Source organism: Lissotriton vulgaris, chromosome 5 (genome assembly GCF_964263255.1).
Source record: "Lissotriton vulgaris chromosome 5, aLisVul1.2, whole genome shotgun sequence".
In the NCBI taxonomy this organism is placed as follows: Eukaryota; Metazoa; Chordata; class Amphibia; order Caudata; family Salamandridae; genus Lissotriton; species Lissotriton vulgaris.
Genome location: NC_141693.1, coordinates 1974807953 through 1974835220, shown reverse-complemented (window position 1 = coordinate 1974835220; position 27268 = coordinate 1974807953).

Here is a 27268-nt window from a genome sequence, read left to right as displayed (position 1 = left end):
CCCAAACTGTTCCTGTAGTACCCCGAAGGGCACCAAGGTCCCATCAATATACAGGTGCCCTACCACTTGCAGTCCCGACTCCTCCCATTCCAACAATGGGGACCAATCGCCCCATGCGGCAGTGCTGTCAGCATGCCTATCGGTATCTCCGGTGCATACGGTCGGGTCGCCTTCGCCCTCCTCAGACTCCTCTGCCAGCATAACCTGAGTGTCCGCTCCTCCATAGTGAGGCCTCGCAACTCCAGTTTCTGCTGCATAACGATATAGGCCAGGACATGGCGTTGTATCCCCAACTCTCGGTCGCACTCCGGCCCTCTGAACACCCTAGCCACATGCTGCGTAAGAACCTGAAGCTGCGCTGCCAAGTAATATAACTCAAAGTCCGGGACGGCCATCCCCCCCTCAATCTTGGGGCGAAGCAACGTGTTCAGTGCCACTCTACGGCGGCCATGCCCCCAAAGGAAGTCAATAACCATCGTCCGCAAGTCCCTAAAGATCCTCTGAGGAATCCAAATGGGCAGCGTTCGGAAATAATACAAGAGCCGTGGAAGCGCTACCATTTTCAACAGAGCAATCCTACCTAACACCGTCAGGGGAAGGGAAGCCCAAAAGGACATACAACCTCTCAGCGCCCGTACGCACCGTCCAATATTGCCGTCTAATAGGTCCGCGGCCTCGTGGTAGATACGGACTCCCAAATAAGTAAAGCAAGATGGCTCCCAGACCACCTCCATGTCACGTGCGGGGCAGGGCGCATCCGCTCGAAGCAGAAAGACACAGGTCTTCGCCCAGGTAACCCTGAGGCCCGGCAACCGGCCAAACTCAGACAGCAGTTCCATCGCCCCTTCCAGAGCCCGTTCCGTGTCCTCCATATATAGCAGCAGATCGTCCGCATACAGTGAGATGTGGTGTAGCTGCCCTCCACTTGCAATCCCTGCATACATGTCTCCCGACCTGGCACGCACCGCCAAGGGTTCCATCGCCAGTGCGAACAAAAAAGGGGAAAGGGAGCACCCCTGTTGCGTTCCCCTACCAACTGGATAAGCCGCTGACACCAGATTGCCCAGGCGTACTCGCGCCGTTGCCGAGGAATACAGCACCTTCGTCCACCTGCGGAACCCTTCACCAATACCAAACCGCACTAGCACTTCATCCAGATAGACCCATTCCAAACTATCAAAAGCCTTCTCAATGTCTACAGACAACACCGCCTGGGCACCGTCTGTATCCACTGTACCATCCAGTATCCCAACCAGGCGACGAATATTTAACGCCGTGCTCCTCGTGGGGATAAACCCCGCCTGGTCCCTGTGCACCAGGCCAGTCATGTGTGGGGCCAACCTGGTAGCCAAGATCCGGCTCAAGATCTTGTAGTCTACCGTCAGCATGGACAATGGCCTGTAGGACCTCACATCAGTTGCTTCCCTGCCGGGTTTTATCAACGGCACAATCAGTGCTTCCCTCATTGATCTGGGCAGCCCCCCCAACCTGTAAGCCTCCGTATACACCTCCAGCAGTCTGGGCGCCAAACTATCAACGTACTTCTGGTAGAACTCTATCGGTAGGCCATCCACGCCGGGCGTTTTATTCCTCGCCATGTGCTTAATGGCCGTCCTGATCTCGGCCAGCGTGATAGGCCCACCTAAGTCTTTTGCATCGTCATCGTCAAGGACCGGAAGCTGCCTTGACTCCAGATACGCCGCGATTTTGCAGGCCTCTACTCCCAACTGACTCTCGTACAACTCCGCATAATAGGCCCGAAAGCACTCCAGCACCACCGATTGGGAATACACCGTTTCCCCTAGTGCATTTTTGATGCTTAGGACCGGGCAGCCTCTAAGTTCAGGATTAGCAAGCCTGGCCAGGAGCGTACCCACCTTATCCCTGTCGGCATGCGCTCTAATGGCGTACTGTCTGTAATCATAGCTCCGTAACCGTTCCGTTTCGGTGGCCACCACCTCCTTTGCCTCCAGCAAACGGGCCTGCAATTCCGGTTGGTCCGGCCTACGCCGCTCCAGTTCCCTCAGTTTCTCCTCCGCACTGGCAAACGCATTCAGCACCGACAATCGAGCATTCGAAAACCTACCCAAGCATACACCCCTCACCACCACTTTCATCGCATCCCATTCAGTGGACCTACACGTAGCTGTACCCTCATTCTCACTAAAATACTGATCAATGCCCTGTTGGACTGCATCACTGAACACCGAGTCCTCCAGCGTGTCGGGCCGGAGCCGCCATGTTGGAATCGCGGAACGCTCCCGCTGCCATTGGACATGCACCAGCAGAGGATTGTGATCCGAGATGGTTCTGGCCAGATATTCCGTGTGAGAGACCAATGGGGCCAGGGACCCGCTACACAGTACCGAATCAATTCTAACATGTAGAGCATGGAGTGCCGAGAAAAAGGAGTAGTCCCTAACATCCCTGTATTGTTCCCGCCATACATCCAACAGCCCCCACCTTTCTTGCCAATCCTTCCTATGCATGGCCAGCTTACGTACCGGGGAGTCAACAAGGGGAGGGTGAGATCTGTCTAAGGCCACGTCCGTGATTGAATTAAAGTCCCCCCCCAGTATCACAGGACCCGCTAGGAAGGAGGCCAAGGATCCGGATAAACCATCGAAAAAGCGGGCCTGATCAACATTTGGAGCATACACACAGCTGAGAACCACATCCCGACCATATAACCTCCCCTCCACCGCCACATATCTGCCCTCGGGATCCACCAATTGATTCAACACCTGAAACGGTATCCCTGCTCTCACCCATATCAGTACCCCTCTAGCAAACGCTGAGTAAGTGGTGCCAAAAACCTGACCCCGCCATCTCTTCTGTAGTGCGGTGCATTCCTGTTTCGTTAAATGAGTCTCCTGCAACATGGCAACCTGAACCCCCCTCCTCACCAAATACGCATGCACTTTGTGGCGTTTGACCATAGTTCGCAGTCCTCGGACATTCACCGTTAGGCATTTCAAGTTAGGTAACGTCCCCATACCAGCATAGAGCGATCCAGTTCAAATGCAGCCAGTCAGTACCCACACCATAGCAGTTGCCCCCCCCGAAACAAACTATAGAAAAGAAAACTCCCCGAACCCCACTCCCCAGGACAGAGCCCACAAACCCGGTGTCAGCCCCGATCCAAACCGTAAACCAAACACACATCCGACTAACCTGTGGTCGCCACCACAGAAGGCCTTAAGGGCCCGGGGGGGGGTGAGTTATCGCCGACCCCGGCAAGTGGAGCCCGCGCCCCGCGCTCTCCATCCCGCCATGCCAACGCGGCACCCTGCCCGGCGACCCAACCAGCTCCAACAGGATGCCACCCTACCAAAAACCGTGTCCAAGTCCCAATGAAGAATCAGCCATGAAAAATCTCATCAGACGTCTGGGGGGTGACCACCGGCCCCTTCGAGCTTTCCGCCTCCGAAAGTTCCTCTCCGGTCCTGCCACCATCGTCGCCAGAGTCCGTCGCCGCCAGTTTACTCTCCGGCTGCGATCTCGTAATGGCCGCCGTCGCTGCAAGCGCCTCTCTCTTGTCTGCAGCCATTTAGGCCTCCCGTTTCTCTCGCTGACACCTAATGCGGGAGCGAATCCTTTGGGACTGCCGGACCCGAGGCGGTTTAGGCTGATCTCGCTGACTTTTGTGATTCCTGTCCGTGCCAGCTCGGTACGATTCCAACCACAGCCATGCTTCATCCGGGGTCTGAAAATAGTGCGTGGCCCCATCCAGGATTATCCGCAGCTTGGCCGGGAAGAGCAAGGAGTACTGGATGCCCTCCTCCCTCAGTTCCTTTTTCACTGCCAGAAATGATGCCCTATTCTTCTGGACCGCCTGAGTGTAGTCCGGGAAGATCGTGACCCTGCTGTTTTCCACCTCATATGGGCCCGAAGCCCGAGCTCTCTGGATTAGGAGGTCCCTGTCCTTATAATGAAGGAGCCTCACCACCATCGGTCTGGGGGGGCGGCCAAGCGCTGGCGGGCGAGTCGGCACCCTGTGAGCTCGCTCCAATGTAAAGAAGGAAGTAAGTCCCTCCGGTGCCACCACAGTCCGGAACCATTCCTCCATGTAGGCCACCGCGTCCTCCCCCTCAATTCGTTCCGGCAGGCCTACGACCCGCACGTTGTTCCTTCTGTTGCGGCTTTTGGCATCCTCCGCTCGTCGTTCCAACATGTCCAGCCGGGTCAGGATGTCCGTTATCTTGTGTTCCGCGGTCACCACCGCCGGTTTCAGGTCCAATAAGAGCTGCTCATGGTCCTTCACCTCATCCGCCAACTTGGCATGATCCGCTCGCAGGAGCCCCAGCCCCGTAGCGACCTGCGCAATGTCCTGCTGCAATGCCTCCTTGGTCGAGGTGATAGCATCCAGTATGGCATCCAAGGGCCGATGTAGCCTCTGCTCCTGGTCCAACATCGGCGGGGAGGCCTCGCCAACCTGGGATGATGCGGCCGCATCCTCCCGGCCCTGCTCCATGTTGGTCGCTCCCCCCGCAGCCGCCATCTTAGGTGTCTCCGTCGCCTCTACACGGGCAGAGGGCCTCGCCAAGTCCCAACGACCACAGTCCAGTGGGACGTGCGTCTCAGCAATGTTCGCTACAGAGTGCCTCCACAATGCCCGCAACTCCAAGGATCAGAAGGACCAGCGCCGTCCACCTCACTGCCGCCAGATCCGGGGGAAGGGGGAGGGGGAGAAGGAGTAGAGACGAACAGTCGCCCCCAATACCCCGATCCAATGCTGGGCACCAAACTCCCCGCCTTTCAGGACCGCATCCACAGCTCCCACAACTCCGATCTCGCAGAAGCAGGCCACCCCGCCAGTCGACGCCAATTCCGCTCAATTTCGGTTTCCGAGGCCATCGACCTGCGCCGTCGCCATTTTCTTCACACTCCAGGCAACACCTCGGCCGTCGTCTTACGAGGTCTCCACGGGGCCAGCGAACCCCAAAGTGCTTTCCGCCGCTCCCCAGTGGCTCCCCAACTCTTCGTAGGCCAGTCACACCGACCAGGGGTCGCTCCGGGTGCAGATTTCAGGAGAATTAGCGGGACCCTGCGCGGAGCTGCAAGCTCACGCCGCCATCCCAATCGGCGTCCAAGCCACGCCCCCTGTTCTCGTGTATTACTCTGTGGATGTTTGTGTACCTGGGTGTGTAGAGCATGATATTCATATAATTTGGTATTTATTTCTGGTATATGGGTCCAAAAGTGATTATGAGAATCCCCTGTCTGTTGTTTTTCTTGTTTGCTCAAATGCATCTTCACTTTCCTTTGGGGACAGAGGTCACATAACTATACACTTCCTGGACCAAGTCTTATGCTTGGAACAGTTGCTCTCTCTAAAGTTTACTTTTACAGTGCGATATCAGTGAATTACCGAACAAGGGGCCCGATGTAGGTAAATCTCATTTACCGACTCTAGAATACTGAATTTTACCGATTCGGTATTTTACCGAATCGGTAAATTTACCGATTCTGTAGATGTTAACGCCCCCTACATATCTAAAACCAAATACCGGTTGGTAACGTCCGAAATCAGCCGTTACCGACCGGTATTTGGTGTCCTACATCTGGCCCAAGGTCTTGCTGGTAATTATGTAAATCCAATTTTCGCTGATTAAGGCTTTGCTTAATGAACCTCAGGACTGGGGGCTCAGCCTTTTAAATGAGCCACTTAGTTATACGCACAGCTTACCTTGGCTATAGGTGTAAGATTGTCTATCTCTGTAAGATTTTCTATCTCTAGTGCTTTTTTTCCTTTAGTCAGGTCACTCTGTCATTTGTGAAATAGTGGCACAGAATAATCCTCTCCAGCCATGTTTATTCTCAGGGCCCAAGGCTCGGAACATTATCAGCAATATAGTAGCATGTTTGATTACACTTCTCATAACCCATCAAAGAATGTTTGCATTTGCAAACAATTAAGAATTAACCACCTCTACGATAAAAGAATTTTATGGTAGCAAACAGATGGCTCTGTTCTGCTGTATAAGCGAAGGTGCTTGCTTGGTGTTTTAACATCTCTAATGGCTGTTACCTCACACCTGTGGAAACACAAATAAAGCTACCAACCTGTGAAATAACAGGTTTGAGGTTCCAAGTGACAAGCCTGTCAACGGCTTGTTGCAAATATCAGCAACTCTGCAGCGGAAACTCCAAAACCTGCTGTGTATTCTGCACCCTCTGCTATCTAAAATAAGATGTAACTAAGCAAGTTAAAACGCTTAATTTCTCTTGCAGAAACCCTGGCAATATTACCTCTGTAAATTATCAATTAAACAATAGACACAGCCCATTATGTACCAACACCAAACATTCCATACACATTAATATAAAAACTCCCTAAAATAGATCACTCTGGAATATATGATGGCTGTTGAAGTGATAACAACTGAATTTTGGGGCCGATTATGATCGCGGACGGACTTGCGCCCGTCCGCGACCATTGAGGAGGAGGGGACGTCTGCATGGGCTGCGGAGTCCCCTCCTGAGCGATTAGGATGTGACCGCCACCCTGGCGGTCACATCCTCTATTTTTAACATTGCCGCGGGTGCAGCTTCAAGCTGCACCCGCGGCAATGTTAAAAATGCACGCATTGCATTTGCATGCAGAAAGAGGCAGGCACCGCGCGGTGCCTGCCGCTTTCTGCATGCAAATGCAGGGGGGTACCATAGGTACCCCCCATGTGCACCCCCCACACCCCCTTCACCTAGGGGGCCCGCAAAATTGCTCCTTGTTCCGTCGAGGGCTCACGTGCAACGAGGGGTGCAGCTTCCTAGCACAGGAACAAGAGGATGCTTCTTCGGATTGCTGCTCCTTTTATTCCTCTTCGGGAGGGCGTGTACCCTCCTCCGGTACGCCTACGGGGCGTGGTCAACGGTGCAGGTGTCTAGGACAACCCCTCTTGGGCGGGAAAAGGCGCGCCCCGGCTACGCCGCTTCGGGCATACCAGCCGTGACACGCCCCCCGCACAAAATGGTTTCCCGGGAGGATCCGGGCCCCCGACCATACGTTCGGGGGGACCGAGTGGTCGCCTCTTTCCATATGGCCGGGATGCCTGTCACCCCCTCCCAACACAATCCCCAAGGATGGGAAGACGGACGCAGTTCTGAACTTATGGAAGGCGGGAGGGAGTTACCCTCCCGGCCGTATTTATTAAAATATGAAATAAAATTAAAACATTAAAATAACAGTTTCATATCATGTACAATTTTCATTTATTACATTATGATGAAGACACGTTGATTGGCTAACCTTAACAAATCTCTAGTACAAAGGTTTTCCTAGCCGAGTCTAACATCCTGCCAATGCATACTTTTCTAAATTAAAATTGTACATCCTAGCATTAGGGGCCAACGGCAAGGTCGCAACCGGTGTCAGATCCCAACTACCAGAACTCCCCCCTCACAGTGTGAGGGCGGGCGCACAGAGGACTGTACCTCTGTGCCAACTCCAATTTCCCTTGTCTTCGCGGGGGCCCTCTATTTAACTCGACGGCATCTTAATGGTCGTCCGAGGACTCGTGTGAGGTGTCTAGAAGGTAGCGTGGACCCCCCTCCCACCCCACACTGCTTCTCATATCTGCCGTCGCGGATATCCTGGCCCCGGGAAATTCGTAGGAGGGGCATCCAGCCAGCTCCTCCCCTGGAAGGGGCCTATGACCACCTTCCCTTAGGCGACCCCATTCTTAGTGGGTGCCGCCTCCCCGTGTGAGGGGCCAATGGCCGCCTCCCCCCGGGCGCTCCCATCCATAATGGGTGGCGCCCCCCCTCTAGGGATCTTGAAATTACTGCTCACCGATCATGACCTTACCGCCACAGGCCGGATAGTTGACTGGCTATCCGGCCCCCCACAAACTCCTACTAAAGGTCATGCTTTTACAAACCCCTTAACCACGCTATGAAATCTCCTATGAGTAGGACATTCCCCTCCCGGGATAAATGGACCCCATCCCCGAGATACATGTGATCCCCCCGAATACATCCATGCGGAATACAGTGCAACTGCGCCGAGCGAAACAACCTACTAAGTTTGTTATTGACCTTCTTTACTGAATTGTTCAGCGCTGACACAGAGAGGCCCCCCCGCCACACCTTCCTGGGGATCATGTGTGACCATGCTATCGTGCACCCCGGGATCCTTCTCGCCAGCCAGCTAACAGTAGACAGAACCCCCTCGAGTAGTACTCGCCGACCAAGGGTCACTAAGTCATTGCCTCCCAGGTGTACTATGATTACGGACGGCGGTGACCTTGTCCGCCCTAACAGTCCCTCAACAAAACATTGAAACTGGTCAATACAGAGCCCGCCCCTTCCGTGGAAGGTCACCCTGTACCCGTATTCCCCAGCCGCGTGAATCACGTCACCTGCTTTGAATACGTCCCCGGCCCGCCTCACGTATGAGTGGCCCACGACCCACACCACTTTTTCCTCAGCCGGTGATCTCTGACCGCTGTTCCCCAGGTGCCGGGTCGACGGCACAGTCCGCCCCGCATAGCATGCTCGCGAAACTGTAAACCAAACAGAAGACAAGAGGCGTGAGTGCATGACAGTGGCTTAATAACATGTGCAACCGCACATACCTCTTATAACAGTTCGAGGACCATCGCCCCAGTTGTTTCACCTCCTCAACACTCTGACCCCTGGCTGTAGCCTCTGTAGCAGCCCCTATTCTAAAGGAATGGGTCCCGAAATCGCCCTGGTCCAAGCCCGCTGCTGCGATTGCCATCGTTAGCACCCGCTGGAACTGAAACCTTGTCAGTGGGGTGGCGTCGATGTGTCTCAGCAAGCTTCCCCCCCATGCATCCGCCCTTTGCGCCAAATATTCCTCAACGCACTTCACCGGGCACATGGGGGACCCTCGCATGCGCTGGACCACAATACTGTCTCCCATAGCACCCTGATCGGTCTTAGACCTGGCTATCGTGATCACCATTGAATCACCCTTGATCAGAATGTGATCCCGACACAACCCTCCCTCTACATCTTTCTTATTTCTTGCTACCAGCTCGCTCACCCGCATGGCCCCATGGAACGCTAATGCGAAAGCGGCCCGGAATAGCACTGCTTCAAACTGGGAGGAACATGTCGTGGGGAGTATCGACATCAGCAGGGACAACCTTTCTAACCCAATCGGGCGCCTTTCGTCTACTTTCGAACCCTCAAGGCGTTGCCAACCCCGAAGGGCCTTCTTTACCAAAAAGGAAGATGTGGGGTCCTTGATGCCATGTGCCTGCGCCATGAATGAAATGGCGGCTCGGTGCCTATTGGCTGTTGCCGCTGATTGGCCTGCCCTGTGTAGTGCTACCAGAAAATTCAAGACACACTCCTCCCGACCCCACTTGACCTCCCCTGCCGGACCCAAAAATGCACAATAGGAACGAAACGCTCCTTCGTATGCCTTCCTTGTCTTGGGGGCTAAGCTTGCTGCCACGAGGTCTTGTAATCCGGGGCACCGAGTAGCCAGAGTGCTTCGGGAAATGGTGCCGCCGCTAGGTCCGCGGAAGGTAGATAACCCCTGAAAGCCTGCATGTGTGAACGAGAGAGTGCATCAGCCGCCTGGTTCAGTACACCTGGCACATGCTTCGCCCTGAATTGTACGTTCAATCTCATGCAAAGGAGTACAATTTCCTTCAGTAATCTCAATATCCACTTGCAGCGTGCTGCCTGACTATTTATACATTCAACAACAGTCATATTGTCGGACCAGAACACCACAGAGCGATCTCTGAACTCATCCGGCCATGCCATCAGAGCCACAAGAATGGGGAACAACTCGAGAAATCCAATGTTACCTGTGAGACCGCTGGTGTGCCACCACGTCAGCCATGTTTGCGCCGACCATCGATTACCAAAGATGGCGCCAAATCCCACGCTCCCCACCGAGTCGGTCCACAAACCCAGCTCGTCCGAGGACGCTGGTGGTTTGCTCCACACCACTCGACCGTTGAAATCCGCCAGAAATGCCAACCATATGCGCATGTCCTGGCGAACTTCTGCTGACAGTCTCGTGCGATGGTGTCCTTCCTTGAGACCGACCATGGCTTGTGCAATAGAGCGGGAAAAGGGGCGGGCCATTGGTATCACTCTGAGGGCAAAGTTAAGCTGGCCCACTGTTTGTTGTAGCTGATGGAGAGTGACTTTTCCTTTGCTGATGCACAATTCCAAGGAAGCCCTGAACTTCGCTACCTTCCCCACCGGCAAACGGAAACATCCCTCCACAGAATCGAGCTCAATGCCTAGAAACTCGAGTGAAGTCGATGGTCCAACCGTCTTACCTGGTGCCAATGGCACCCCGAATCGCTCCATGAGAGTGCAAAATTCTCGTAACGCCTGCGCACACTGAGTGTCGCCGGCTGCCCCCAAGAACAAAAAATCGTCTAGGTAATGCATAACCTGGGTATGGCCAGTGGCCTTGGTGAACGCCCATTGCAGAAAAGAACTGAATTTCTCAAAATAAGCACAAGAGATGGAGCAACCCATTGGCATACATCTATCCATGTAGTAACGTCCCTGAAAAACAAAGCCTAACAGACGCTGATCCTGTGGGTGTACCGGGAGCAACCGGAACGCTGACACGATATCTGACTTTGCCATCAGCGCTCCGGGCCCCAGGCGATTCAACATGGCGACGGCATCGTCGAAGGATGCGTACCGCACCGAACAAACTCCCGGGTCAATTGCATCGTTCACTGAAAGACCCCTCGGAGCTGACAAGTTATGGATCAGCCTAAACTCCCCCGGGTCCTTCTTGGGGACTACTCCCAATGGGGAACAGATGAAATTAGGTACTGGCGGGTGCCTGAATGGGCCAGCAACCCGTCCAAGAGCAACCTCCTTTGCAATCTTCTTTTCTACCACCACAGGATTATGCAGAGCCGACAGTTGGTTTCTACACAGTGACTCCCCACGAAAATCCCCCGCCGGGATGTGGAAACCATACAAGAAGCCGTTCCTCAACACCCCAGCGGAGACATGATCAGGGTATTCATTTAGCCAGGGGATCATTGCCATGATATCAATGGGGGAAGGTGGCGGTACGCCATGGTCCCCATCAGACCTGTTTGGCCCCCCCTCTACCCCCTGTATCACCATTCTTGGCTCTGCACGAACTCTCGGGGTGTGAAGAATTTCCGCAACCTGCACACTCATGCCTGAACTTACATGTCCCCTGAGGTCTCGTGCACTTGCCCCTGTTAAAATTCCAACAGACCCCTTTCCTACCCCCATTCCCTCCATTCCTTGGTTGGTGGTCACCAGTGGGGCTCGCTGGAAAGGGCGCCGCAGGATGACGGCAGGAAGGCCCGGACCCATTCCCGCCAAGCGACGACGACTTCGTCGCGCCCGGCAGGAGCTGTTTCTGCCAAGATATCGAGTCGAGACAATCCCACGTCAGAGATGAATCGAACTCCTTGGCCTTACGAAACTTCATATCATAACCTATCCATTCATCACCTTCATATGTCTCATAAAAATTCATTATTCGTGCCTGGTAGCAGGACAATTCGGTCAAAACCTCGGGCTTACGCTCCCCAATAATTGCAGTAAACATCGCAAAAGCCCTGGCCCAATTAGAGATTGTCTCATCAACCCTGAAACCCGCCATCTTTGCTCGCCATACATTCGGGTGCCACAAGTCTTTTTGCGTCTTAACATATTCCATCTCGCGATGGTCGGTCAACAGGGAAAACATATTAACGTACTTATCAGCCCAGATCATCTCTTTCGTGGCCAGCGGTATATGCTGGACCACCTTTTCCCGTCTTGAGGGCAAAGACCCCTCCCTTGCCATTGGCAATGCATGCTTACCCGGCTCCATTGCTGTTCCCGCCGTTTTTTCCACACCAACTGCCGGTACTCCTGGGGTCACCTGTGGGGGGACACAAGGGAGATTCGCCTTCGCGGCATCACGCGACTGCCGCAACTGCTGCATTAGTAACTTGGCCTCTTCGGCCGTGTCTGTCGGTGCCGTAGCACCCCCTGACATTTTACCAAGCCATGCGGCCAACTGGGCGGCCAACTCGGGAGGCATGTCTTCCTCACTGGCGGGTGTAACAACAACCGGAATCGGTTGACCTGCGTCTGGGACCGGTACCGGGGCCTCGACTGGAGTGACCGGGCTTGCCGGGGGTACCTCGGGAATCGGAACTTCCCCCCCTGCCGCCCTATTTCTGACCCTTCTACCTCACCCCGCAGGGACAACGCCCGGCAATGCAGGGCCTATAACTTTCTTCGGTCTACCTGAATTATTCATCGCCGCCATCTGCTTCTTCATACTTGCCATATCCTTTATCAGCATTCGAAGCATCTGGTCAGTCCCAGACTTTTTTCCGGCCTTCTTGCCAGGCATCGTTCAACGGATATCCGATCCTTGTTTGCTCAACACGGTCCTGGACTCTTAGGCCGAAGTTCTGAAAGAGAAACGCAAAAGATTACAAGTTCTCAAAATTGCTCCTTGTTCCGTCGAGGGATCACGTGCAACGAGGGGTGCAGCTTCCTAGCACAGGAACAAGAGGATGCTTCTTCGGATTGCTGCTCCTTTTATTCCTCTTCGGGAGGGCGTGTACCCTCCTCCGGTACGCCTATGGGGCGTGGTCAACGGTGTAGGTGTCTAGGACAACCCCTCTTGGGCGGGAAAAGGCACGCTCCGGCTACGCCGCTTCGGGCATACCAGCCGTGACACGCCCCCCGCACAAAATGGTTTCCCGGGAGGATCCGGGCCCCCGACCATACGTTCGGGGGGACCGAGTGGTCGCCCCTTTCCATATTTGATTTATCTGAGTGTGCTTGGAGTCTCAAGGTTCCTTATTTGAGCTAAGTGGATTGTTGGTGGATCTAGTTATTGTGGCCAAAAGAAAGTAATTCAGGTGTGGAAGTCTTTAACTTGAGGAAGCTGCAGTGTATCTAATATACAACGGCATGGACGCACTGACCAATGCTACCTTGATCATGATCTGCTGAAATTTCTGGTTTTAGTAGAATTTGCCTGTCATCTGTGAAGGTTGCAGCAGCTGAAGGAGGCGATGACTTCAGGTTGAGGCTAAAATGCACATTAAAAGAAGTGGAGTAATAGTTACCAGTTGGTGAGACACCTCGAATGAATGACTGAACGGATTTTTAAAGCACAAAAGCCGCCCCAAAAGCTATTCCAGCACTGGCTAAAATAACTCACAGCACAAGGAAACACATTCACTCTGTGTACAAACAGGTCTTCTAGAGATTCTGGAAATTATTTTCCCACCTGATAGAATGAATAGCAAAAGCTTTTCCTGCTAAATAGGAGAAAGACCTTCTTCCCCTTCTTTGCCATTTCAACTTTGGAATGTTAAATCAGAAGGCCTTACTTGATCTCAATAGTCTACTGGGGCATAAGGAAGAAATGTGGCCTGGAGGTACACAGGGCCACTACAGTAAAAGCATCTTTGAGTCAACACCACAGCCTTAAACTGGGTGTGTTTTGCTATTGCAACCAATGCAGCAGTCTGATATGATGTGATACAGAGCAGCGCCAGGAGGTCCAAGAACAAGATGGGCTGCTGCATTTTGAGTCACCTGTAATCGATGAAACAGACCTTTAGGGAGCCACAGAAACGAGTACGAAGTAAGAGTAGTCAAGCCTGGACATAATCAAATCATGAACCACTGATTTATGCACCTGAAGAGGAGAAGAGGAAGAAAGTCCCAAAAATGTTTTACCACTTTCAAAATTGAAAAACACAAGCCACTAACTACCAGCACTTGAGGCCGAAAGGACAGCTCATTGTTAAATTTAAAAACTAGATTTCAAGCAGCGGATGGGGGCGCTAGAGTGTGCACAGCAGAATGGCTGCCTGATCAGACAGCTCCGCCGACCAGGTCCGATCCGCGATAAATAAGTGCGCTTAACGGATGTCCAAAAAGCGCTCAGGGACAAGCACGGATTTCAGAATGCCTGGGCTCTAAGGTGAACGCGCCACGGAGTAATATCGACGCTGCTGCAGCAAGAAATCTGGGGAAAAGGCCGCGGAACCAGGCGGGATGTGGGCTGTGCAAGATAGCGGCGCCCTGTAGCGATCTACAGCCGGTATGTGCATGGTAACGCTCCGAGAGCATACAACGTCAAAATGCATACCCCGCGATACTGGGTGAACATTGTGTGCGGCACTGGCCTGTACGAACTATTGTAGGGCACAAATAGCAAGAATTGTGGTGCAGCTCGCGTTTTATTGAGCAGGACCACGTGAGACCGGCACAAAATGGCACCTCGCAATGCCGATAGCTGGCGACTGTAGTATACAGCGTAATCTGTGGCCACTGCAACACTAATGGCAGGCGCTGCCGTGCATCACCCTATGCTCACAGTCACCTCCAGTCTCTTTACATGCTCCGAATAGTGTGGACAACTGGGGTGCATGCTGGAAGACGCCTCCTTGCTCTGTATATGCGCATAAACTCCCAACATTGCAGGCTGACATGGCACCACATATTGCTGCATGGGCTATGAGAGGAACATATGGTAGTAATCGGTAGTGTGCCACAGAATAACTCGATGCTGGCTGATATCGATGCCCATGCTGGATGCTGAGGTGATTGTCGCATGGCACAACTCCTGCACTGTGTGATGGCCTGCTCTGCCTACTATCCTGTGTGCGAGTGTATATCTGCGTAGCGTAGCTGCTTACTGTGGGCTCCCCTTGCCAACAAATCGTGGGTGGTAAATATATCCAGGGGTCATATTGGTTAGTGTTACCCACAGCCGAACCGATAACCCGTTGAGTCTGAATTATAACTTCTGCTGCTGTCTGTCCATGAACTTTGGTTAGGTTGCATCTATATTATAGCAACAGCTCTGCAGTTTCCGAGGGCACTGGAATTCTATGCCGATGGTCCTTCTGCTTGCTGTAGTGTGCCATTGACAACTCTCTGACCTGGCAGTGTCGTCAAACGCGAGAATGGGAAAGCCTGAGAAACGGCAATCCATGCTACCATTTAAGGCCAAAAAACACAGCAAGGGCACAACAGCTCACTCGGACACTGAGCCAGATACTGAAGCGGCGACAAATAGAGGTATGGAACTAGTGTTACAGGCTATTCAGAAGAGCCTTTAGGACATCAACAGGAAGCTAGACACCATTACACAGCGCGTTGACAACATGGCAGCCAAATTAGATAAGCATGGGGAACGCCTGGTCGAAGCTGAAACTAGACTCTCTGCAGTGGAGGACGAATCTCATGCCACCACCAAAAAATGTTCAGACATGGAGAAGGTATTGGAAGTCATCCGGAATGAGGCAGAGGATTTGGAAGCGAGATCTCGCCGGAATAACGTCCGTATAACAGGTGTACCGAAATCTACCAATACCGGCAGACTGGAAACATATGTGGAGGAGTTGATTCGAAGTGTGTTCGGTACAGAGCCCTTCTCTTCAGTCCTGGGGGAGCACGTACACCGATCCCTCGCCCTAAGGCCGAAACCAGGCGCTCCTCCACGCCCCATTGTCGTTCGCATTCTTAACTACAGTGATAGGGACACCGTTTTGAAGCTGGCTCGTGAGAAGCGTAACATCAATTATCAAGCTAACACATTGGAGTTCTACCCGGATTTCACAGTAGCGGTCCAACTTGCACGCAAAGAGTACGACCCAATGAAGAAGAAACTGCAGGAACTGGGAATCAAATATGCCATGCTCTACCCAGCACGACTTAAAGTGACACAAGATGGTCGCTCTATTATTCTTCCAACTCCACAGGCTTCACAGGAATTCCTGATGAAACTCAACCGAAGGTGCAAAGAGCGACACCGGGAGGAGCAGCACCAAGACTCGGACTAAGTGATCACCGGTATGGTAAGAGGAATACATTCCAGTGTCTAATGACTGGTAAGCCACACGCACACACTACTGTTTACATATAAAACTGTCATTGTTCCTGATCCGCTATGCTGGATTACAGGACTTGGACATGCTCGGAGATCCCCACTTTATAGAACCATAACTAGCGCCATGTGCCTATGACAATGCACCATACTTCTCTGGCGGGCATTGCTAGGGACATGTTTAAATCTGGAGATGGTCTGAGCGTGCTGGCGGGACACTTGTGCTGGCTGTCAAACTTATCTATCTAAGGTTAAACTCTATATCTACGACCTGTCAGGAGACTGTTGCTGACAGCGCTGTGAGGATGACCGAACTGTACCCAGAGCAGCCTAACTATTACTGACATATATTGTACACAGAAGGTAGCAATTACACAGACACACTCATGTAGACGAATTGTTGTGTATATATCGTCTGTGCTTAACAATATGTACTGTGATCACATGTCTGTCCTCGTTTTAGCATCTACTGATGCAATGCATTGAGGGTTTTGTCGAGGAGTTATGACTGGAGACAGGTGCTTAATTGTTGGTGATTTCATATATGCGTACCTACTGTCTGTGCTGTTCAGCAGCCAATATTAGATCATTGCTCATCCGTATAACTAGCGAGTACCTGGTCACATCCACTATGATGGATGTAGATATGTCTACCGGGCGGACACCCCAAGTGGGTGCTCCCCAACCACTGTTTGGTTTCAAAGTTGTTTCTCTAAGGGTATGTCTTTGACATAGTTGGGATACTGAAGTGGGTGGTGGGAGGGGGAGGTGATGTTGGGTTTTGTTCTAAGGACCAATGCACTTGAGAGACATCGCAGATTTCCAGTGTCCTATTATAATGTGTAACGTTACCACTTCCGGAAGACAGCATTTAAAAGTTGTACATGCTACAAATGCCACTCTATTTCCTGTATGATATTTGACTCCGCGGATGTTCACTGAGACATTACAGCCAAAGCATATAAACTTACTCACTTGGAACATTTGATGTTAAATAATCCGAAGAAGATTCGCCAAATCTTTGCATATTTTGATAGGTAGAAAGTGGATATTGCCCTCCTTCAGGAGACACACATTGCTATGTAAAGCGCTCTGATACCCGATTCGGTTGAGGGTTAAGTTTGCGCTATATAAAACTCTATAAACAAACAAACAAATAACATTGGCCGCAGATTGGCAGAATTGATGCATAGTTCAAATTACTCTTTCTACTCCAGGGCGGTCCTCATTTTAATTAAAAAAGGTCTGAATTTTAACATCACAGAGGTCCTAAAAGATGATGAAGGGCGATATGTTATCGTGATAAGGGTCATAAGAGGGCAAAGATTAGCTTTATTAAATATCTATGGCCCCAATGTTGATGACCCTGAATTTTATCATAGAGTGTGGCGTGCATTGAACGAGCTGCGAGACATTCAATTTTTGTGGGGCAGGGATTTTAACATTGCTTTACAGGATGGCCTGGACAGATTTGGGAATACAACCTAGCCTCACAAAGGTGCATTAGCTACACTAAAAGATATTATGTCTGACATGCGCCTTACTGACATATGGAGGACGCGCTATCCAGAACGTACAGAAGCCACTCACATAACTGCAGGGTACAATAGTTGGTCACGTATAGACTACTGGCTAGGCACGGAAGACATGACGCTCTGGACTAATATGGTTAGGCATTTACCCCGGACACTGTCCGATCATAATCCGGTACTACTTTAGTTAACCATACCACACTATACTCCACCTCCTTTTGGTTGGAGATTTAATGCTACCGCTTTACTAGACTCAGTGTACACCGACACTATACACAATGCTATAACTGAGTATTTTGAGTTGAACGCCCCAACGACTGAGGACCCAGGACTGTTATGGGAGGCTTTTAAAGCGACAATTAGGGGAATTTGCATTATTATTATTATTATTATTATTAGGGTTTTGTAAAGCGCGTAGTAACCCGTAAGCATCCCAGCGCTGGAATCTAGACAGTCGAGAGGACGGGGTTGCAGGGGAAGTCAGAGGGATCAGGGAAAGAGGAACGTTTTCAATGCTTTTCTGAAAGGGAGGTGGTTAGGTTCCATCCTCAATTTACGGGGGAGGGCATTCCAGAGGTTCGCTGTGTTCACAGAAAATCGCCGTCCCCCGGTGCGGGCCCTTTTCACTCTGTGGACTGTGATGAAGTTCTCATGGTCCGACCGGAGTGATCTGGTGGCTTTGTAAGGGATGGTAAAGTTTTTGAGGATGGGGGGGCCTTTAATATGAAGGAGTTTATGGGAAAGGCAGAGAGCCTTGCACCTAACTCTTTCTCTAACTGGCAACCAGTGAAGTTGCTTTAAGGCTGGCTTGGCCGATGTTCTGGCCGGGGTGTTAGTGAGAAGCCGAGCAGCGGCATTCTGAATTCTCTGTAAGGTATCGAAGGTGGCTTCAGGGGCTCCCAGATAAATGGCATTGCTGTAATCCAGCCTAGATAGAATCAGGCCTTGGATCAGCAGTTTCCGGGAAATGGGAGGGAGCAGGGGAAGAATCTTCCTGACTGACCTAAGGAGCCCAAAGCAAATGCCCGCCGTTTTTTTTGCCTGGGTTTTAAAGGACAGGTCTTTCTCAAGCCAAGTTCCAAGGCTTTTGACCTCAGTTTTGGGGACAGGGGGTTCACCTAGACAGGTGGGGCCAGATGTAGGGTGAAGGGAAAGCCCTTTTTGTCCAAGCAGCAGAATTTCGGTCTTGGACCCGTTGAGTTTCAACGCTGAGTTGTTCATCCACCCCTGGATTTCAGAGAGGCAGCTGTGGAGGTTGGATGGTTCTTGGTTGGGATGGGAAAGGGTCACCACCAGCTGGGTGTCATCGGCATAATTGATGATTTTCACTCCAAACGAGGTGACCACCTCCTCCAGTGGGGACATGTAAACGTTGAATATTGTCGGGCTTAACGACGAGCCCTGTGGTACTCCGCACCGGAGGGGAACTGCAGGGGAGTGGTTGTCGTTCTCCCAGACCTGGAAGGAGCGGTGATTGAGGAATGACGCGAGCCACGTCAGGGCGATGCCCTCCACTCCGATGTCTCTGAGACGCTGGATTAGAACCCGGTGGTTGACAGTGTTGAAGGCCGCACTGAGGTCCAGGAGGATCACTGCCACTGATCCTCCTGTATCCAGAATGCATCTGGTCTCCTCCAATGCCGCCAGGACGGTGGTGTCCGTGCCCTGCCCTGGGCGGAATCCAGTCTGAGAGCTCCTGAGTAAGTTGTTGGACTCTAAGAATAGTGAGAGCTTTTTGTTCACTAATTTTTCAGCGATTTTGCTAATCCCCGGGAGGAGGGAAATTGGCCTGTAGTTGGCTACGTCCTGCGGGTCTAATCCAGGTTTTTTTAGGAGACCTTTAACAACCGCCGCTTTCCAGCTGGGAGGGGCCTTTCCCTGAAGTAATGAGGCATTGATGAGGGCAGTTAGAGGTGGAACAATGATGGGAGCCACTTTTTTCAGGAAGCGTAAGGGCACCGGGTCGCTGGGAGAGCCACTCTTGATTGTGGCGGGCATCACTGAAACCTCTTCAGTGGATACCGGGCCGAAGGTGTCAAGTTGAGGAGCAGAAGTATCAGGATAGGCGCTAGTGGAGGGGAGAGGTTTACAACGATCACCACCTATGACACTGGTGTTAATTAGGGGTAGGGAGGCGAGAATATTCTGAATTTTCTCGTCGAAAAATGTTGCCAGTTTGTTACATTTATCCCCCATGGAGTTAGAGTCGAGAGTTTTCGCCGGGGGATCCGGGACATTGAGAAGTTCCTTTAAGATAGTAAAAGTTTCCCTAGCTGAGCAGGAGGAGTTTTTTATTCTTTCCTCATAGAATAAACTTTTGGTGTTACGAAGCGCGAGTTTGTAGGTTCTTATGGATGCCCGGAAGGCAGCTTTCTTGTCTGCAAGTTTGTCCTTCCTCCATGCGCGTTCAGTTTTTTTACATTCCTTCCATAGGAAGTTCAGTTCAGGGGTGTACCAGGGGGAAGGATTTACCCTCTTGGCTCGTTTAAGGGTATTAGTTAAGGGTAGCACGCTGTCCAATGACTGGGTGAGCCAGGAATTAAACTCAGTATCGGTGGTTGCGGGGTCAAGAGCAGGGGGAGGGGCAGATTCCCTGTGCTTAGATGCCCATTCTTCAGGCACAAGTTTGTGCCAGCATCTGTTGGTGACCCGGGTTTTGGGCAGTTGGGGTGGAGGAACCTCGAGGTGCAAATCAATAGGGATAAAGAAGTGGTCTGTCCAAGGAAGGGGACGGGGAGTGCGGGATTTGGAGTCATGAATATTGGTGAAGATGGGGTCCAAAAGATGCCCTCTATCGTGGGTAGCCTGTAGATTAAGTAACCGTAGGCCAACGGAGGTGAGATCCAGCAGCAATTCGGCTGCCGTAGTGTCCTTGGGGTCTAAAAAGTGGAGATTGAGGTCTCCTAGGAGTAGGAAATTAGAGGATGTCATAGCCATGAGGGTGACAGAATCAATGAGAGTGCTAGGGAACTTTGCTGGTGCACCTGGGGGTGGTATACTAGAAGCCCAGAAAGAGAAGTTACAGGTGATATCTGTAAAGCGAAATGGCAGCTTTCACAGTCTTTGATATTGCCATTGTCGATTCTGCAGGAGAAGAGCTCTCTGTATATTACAGCCAGGCCACCTCCTCTGCCGAGGGGTCTGTTCAGAGAGCAGATTTGATAGCTAGGTGGCAAGGCATTTACGATATCGAAGTCGGTGTTGGGAGTAAGCCACGTTTCTGTGAGAAACAGAATGTCAATGGTAAGATCTCGGATAAGGAGGTTTATCTCGTGGGCGTGTTTAACGAGGGATCTACAATTAAGGAGGCCGAGTTGAAGGCCGTGGCAGTCTGCCTCAGCGTAGGCCGGATTGCAGAGATCGCAGCTAATAAAGGGGTTATCTCCTGTATGGATGTATTTGCAATTAGTGTGTTTAGGCATTAGCATTACCACACTGCAGGCATTCTTAAAGATATAAGGCAACAACTTTTCACACGAGAAAATAAGCTGCGTGACTTGGAGCAGGAATACGAACGCACACAAAATACCAAATTGTTAGGGGACATCAGAATTGTCCTAACGGAGTATCAAACATATGCTAATGATGAGCTTAAGTACGAAACAAAACACCACATTGAGCGTTCCTATGATGAAGGGAGTAGACCCGGTAGAACTTTGGCGACCAAAATATGTGCGGGTCGCACCCCACAAACAATCCAGGTGATTAGAGACGCTGAGGGAATCCCAAGGTACGATGCGCAAAGCATACTGTGGGAATTCATGTTAGCATAGGGGAATTTATACACATCACACCCCACTACCAATGCAAAGGAAATTATGGAATATTTGGCCGATGTGTTGATAGCATGGTTATCAGATGCACAAAGAGAATACCTCTCATTGCCAGTCACTGTTGAAGAAGTAACGGCTGTTATTAAATCCCTACCAAATGGCAAGGGACCAGGACCTGACGGCTTCACGTGCGAATTCTATAAATCGTTTGTAGACGGGAAGCCATGTTGATTGCCCTGTTGAAGCCGGACAAAAATCCGGAATATTGTGATTCCTACAGACCCCTATCCCTTATAAACGTAGATACGAAGAATATTGCCAAATTGATTGCCATACGTCTGCAACCGTTGATGCTGCTATTGGTCCTACCGGACCAATAGGGCTTTATCCCCTCACGATCCACGGCACATAACACTAGAACATTATTTGCGTTATCACATTACTTAGTTCCCAACACCAAGGCTGCAGCAGTCCTACTAGATGCGGCCAAAGCCTTTGATTCCATCGAATGGCCACACCTGCACACAGTTTTATGTAGAATGGGGTTCCCTCCCATTTTTTTACAATGGGTATCAATGTTATACACTGCCCCAACGGCACGTATCAAGATTAATAAGTACATATCCGATAAGATTCCAATAACCAGAGGGACGCGGCAAGGCTGTCCCCTGTCTCTTTTACTATTTGCACTAGCGCTTGAGCCACTGGCATGCAAAATTAGACAGGGACACCATTATTCAGCTCTTCACTTCCCACAACGACCGTTACACATTTCATTATATGCAGACGACATGATGTTGTATGTCCGGGACCCCGTGCAAAATTTAAACCCTCTACTGCATGAATATATAAAATTCGGCCAGCACTCAGGACTCAACATAAACTGGTCTAAATCGCAGATCATCCCATTGACTGATACTACGTGCCCGCATCCTTTGGACTACCCTTTAGAATGGCAATCAGAACCAATAAGGTATTTGGGCGTCTGGTTCCATAGAGACCCGGATATTGTGATCCGTACAAATTACGGTCGAGCGGTCAATGCTATGGAAGACAAAATCAAAAGATGAAACTGTTTGCCATTATCACTAGCTGACCGTACGGCCGTAGTAAAAATGGTAATCCTACCTAAATTCCTGTATTTATTTAATAATATTCCGATTAAACCGCCGATGGCAGTGTTTCGTAGAATAACAACTATGGTGGTAAGCTTGATTTGGGCAGGTAAACAAGCACGTATAGAAATGCGTGCTTTTACACTACCATACTCACAAGGTGGGTTCAAAGTACCAGATTTTTTACTTTATTATTTATGTGCACAAGCACAGTACGCACATTTCTGGTATCATGAGATCCCATACCTTACACACGTGGCGATAGAAGAGGGTGATGCACTTCCTATACCATTGACGGCTATTATAACACACCGGAGACCCCCACTACATGCTTGTGATATTAACACGATAGATGCGACAAACGAAGCCTGGTATATAATGGGAAAGAAAGCAAATAAATTACCATTGTAAGCAAATGCACTGCCGTTACATCACCATCCAGAGCTTTCGGTCACTCAAGAGAAGGTAGGAATGGGCTTACTTAGGCAAGTTGGTATAGATACTATGGGAGATCTGTATCAGGATGGCCAGTTTAGGACACTCGAGGACCTATCATTCACAAGCAACCCGACCTTACTTTTTAAATTCACGTATTATAGGTTACAGAAAGTGGTACGAAAATTGTACCCCTCATACCCCGCAGAACCGCAACAATTGTCCTCACTGCAACTATTACTTACGACTCCCACAGCAAATCACATAGTTTCCAAACTATATGTTAAATTGCGAGACGATATAGCGGGAAACACGCTGCGTGCACTGGAAAAATGGAATGCTAGCTTAGACATTCTGCTAACGTTAGAGGAGTGGACCATGGCCTGCACACTTACGGGTCTACTAACACCCAACGGCAACCTACGAATACTACATTATAAATACCTACATCAGACCTATTTTACACCTGACCGGCTCCATAGGTATTGGTTAAGCACAGACTCAAAATGTACGCGCTGTCACTCGACTGTAGCAGATTTTCTACACCTTGCATGGTATTGTCCAAAAGTAGCAGACTATTGGGTGCAAGTGACTAAAATGTTGAGTGATATGGTGGGCATTTCCATTGACTGTACGATACGCACATGTTTACTGGGGCTGGTGCCTGAAGTACAGGCTGCTAAGCGAAAGTTCTGTGTAGTGGCATTGCTTCTGGCTAAACGCAGGATATCAATTGGATGGAATGGCATCAGGGCTCCAAAAATCAAACAATGGATTGTAGACCTGACGTATTGTTAAGACACCTTATTAACATATGAGGAGGAACTGCCTGAGGGTTCAAGGCCCAGGGATTACTGGAAGTATTTAATTGAATATCTGGATGTATGACATTACAACGCATGCTTTTACCACGCATGCTTTTACATCGCAACTTTTACAACGCATGCCTTTACAACGCATAGTGTTGAGGGGTGCTGGATAGTGAATAGTTTAATTTACTATTCCAACTCCAGTACCCGTGGATAGTAGGGAAGGTGTTGGATAGTAAATTAAATATATTCCCTATCCTAGAGCGCCCCCCCAGCGCAATGCGTTGTAATGGTTTGCGTTGTAAAAGTTGCGATGTAAAAGCACTGCGTTGTAAAATATGTTTCCCGAATATCTGAAAGTGTACCATATTGACTAAATGCATGTACCAAACTATATCATCAAATGAATATTTTTGTGGTCTAAAATATTATACTTAAGCTGGAAGATGGATGTTGTTGTGCAACGGTCAGTTTGCTTATTTACTGTTGGCTTTGTAAGTCTTATAAATGCCAATTATTTTTTTTTTTTTAAGATTTCAAGCAGCGGATACAGGAGAAGGAGGAAGAGGCAGGCTTAAGGCCATCAATCGGAAATTGAAAAGTTGGAAAAGTTCTCTCTATGGCTAAAAAGAAGAATCTATGTTTTAGCAGAGTTATACTTAAGCAGAATATTATGCATCTAACACTTCTGTTAGACACATTTTAAGAGAAACAGTTGGAGTGTTAATAGGTCGGTCCAGCAAATAATAAACTGGGTATCTTCAGCATAATAGATTACCTTAACTACAAAAGATTCAATCAGTGATACAAAGGGAGACATATAAACATTGTACCGGGTGGGACGCAGTGAGGACCCCTGAAGATGCCACAATTTTGCCGCTGATTACATAAGGAAAAATCAGCTAAATTGATGTCTGTTGCCTTTCAGACAGAAAAGACTGCAATCATCTAAGCACCAAGCCGCAGATGCCTAACTCGGACAGGCATTGAAGAAATAAAGGAGGAAACATGGTGTTGTAGATTGAGAAGAATTAAGGCTGCTTTCTCCCCTTCATAAAGAGCTATTTGCAGGAGTTTGAATCCTCCAACAAAGCGTATTCTATGCTATACAGTGGACTAAAGTCGAATTATGAAATATGCAATAGAAGGGCTAGTTTCAAGTAGTTTTCCAAGGACTCAGAAAGAGCAGGAAGCAGAGAGATAGGGTAATAATTTGACAAAACGTCTGGATTGGCTGAGGGATTTTTCAGAAGGGGCAGTACCATTGCTTCTTTCAAACTGGAACAGAGGATGATTCTAATGAGCTGTTAAATTATTTATTACAGGGTTAATAATGTCATTCATTTCACCCAACACACTCGGGACAAGGATCCAATGGAGACCCTGATTCGCAATTAATGATAACAAATTAGGTTGTTGAAGAGTTGAAGAGTGATAGGTTCTAATTCATGCAATGAAGGGTTGAATCAAGATACTAAGAACCACGGGAGTCACTCTGAGAGAGTCTCCTGCGAGACAGGGTTGAATTCTGCCTGAATGTTTCTTGTTTTACTCTCACACAAATCCAAAAGATCATTCCATAGTTCTGGTGAGGAAGTTATAGCCAAAATACAGGCTTTAGGTTGTAGATAGAGTTGGTCACCTTTAACTTCTTGCTAGCTGAGTTGATTAGTAGATAAAATAAAATATCAGACTGAGCTGATTTCATGGATTTCGGATAACTTTTTAAATCTTTGTTATATTTTTCATCTTTACCCTCAAAGATACATATGAAGGAAGGGGTCCCGACCCCATAAACCCTCTAATGACATAATACATCATTGCATATTTTGCTTCTGGTAGAAAGGCTGTCTCTGCGATTAGTTAGGGTATATTCCGTTTAACCACCAAAGCAATGCGAGGTGTTCTACCCTCTGCTAAATTATATTTTTAAACTTTTTGACTTGGTATAAAAACTTTCTCATGAAAAGGTTGCCAGTCTTTCACTTAACCGATAGCAACTACTCAATACTCAATACATAAGAAATCCACTAACACTAGGGACCATGAAAAGAGTATGTATTTGGCAAAGAGATCAAAGACAAGAGAAAGGATCCAGAGTTTTAGGTGCATTATTGATTCATTTAGATTTTTTCTTTGCAGTTGACATTTGGCAGTGATGTGATGTATACTTAATCAGTCTGCAATTTTTTTCCATAAAGATTCAGGGTCATATTTACCACGCAGTAACGCAGTGTGGTGCTGCAAGCCATTTGGCTATCCCGCGCTTTGTTACTTTTGAAGCAATGGGATGCAACGTATTTACAACAATATGACATATGCCTGAGGTCTCCCCTGTGCTAGCGCACAATTAGATGCTATGCGCAAACGGAGGGTGCCTGTGTTGCAGGGATGAATGTTTTTGTGCAGGAAGGGAAGCCTTCCTGCAAAAAACAATCACAGTAGCTGTTTTCCTCTTCCTATGTTTGTTGCAGAATGCAGCATGCATAGAAAGAGGAAAATATGAGGAAAATAAAATTATTCCTGGGGAGGTGTAGGATTCTGATGCATTCCCAAGTTTACGAAAGGTTGTAAATCTGGAAATGCAGCAGAATCCATGGATGTTGCATGGGAAACACCCACAACAAGACCCATGGAACGCCCCCTTCATTCAAAGTGCTGCGTGAAAAGGGGAGTATTTACAAGGACACGAAAAGCCACACAGGGTGGCTTTACATGTCTTTTTAAATAGGAAACACCACACTGCGCCACCGGTGCATCACAAAAAGTGACGCACCGGTGGCATGAGGGGCTTGAAGATGTGACACACAGTGTCTGATTTACTGAAGATTTCCCCAAGATTAAGTCAGTCTTAAAACATGTGTAAGCCAAGGGAGAGGCTCCAGATTCAAAAGCAACTTTGTCCTTTTTGACCATAATCTTAAAACAGCCGGTCTTGGCCTACGACAGATTTACCCCTCTATTTTATGTCTCAGGCAAGAGTTGTGACACCGTCTAATGCCTGTAAAAAATCTGTGAAAATCAGGCTTGTGTTTGTTGAGTTAGAGTTAATACTTTCTTCAGTCTGCAAATTCCCTATTAAATTCATGCCTCCAATTTAATTTCAGAGCTATCAACACAGTGAGATTATTAATTATTTAAAGGGATTACAATGAGAGACTCAGGGGCATATTACCAACAACTAGCGATAATTTTTGTCTCTAACTTGTTTAGAGACAAAACTTATCGCCGCACATCGGCGATTTTTATCGCAGATAAACCTTGCTATTAACAAGGTTTATCGCAAATGCGATAAAAAACGGCTGAAATGCATGAATATCGCTGAAAAGTCAGCGATATTCATGCATTATCGAGCAAATGCTCTTAGCCATGTTATCCACCTCCCATTGGATAACATAGCTAAGAACTGCTCAGGGCAGGTGTTAGCTTTTGGAGATATTCGCGCTTAGAGCGAATATCTCCAAATGTTGGTAATAGGAGATAGCGATGTTAGGGACTGTTTCCAGTCGCTAACATCTTGGCACGCCCACTTTGCATGTCATTAGTGATAAATATCACTGACATGCAAAGCAAGGCCCAAGATGGTCGCTATCTCCTATTAGCTGTCACTAACTGGTGTTAGTGACAGCTTGGTAATAGGGAGATAATTTTATCTCCGCTTTCTTGGCTTTTAAAGCCAAAAAAGCGGAGATAAACCCCCTTGATAATATGCCCCTCAGTCTCTTACTAATTCTGAAACTTGGTGGTGAGTAGTTGA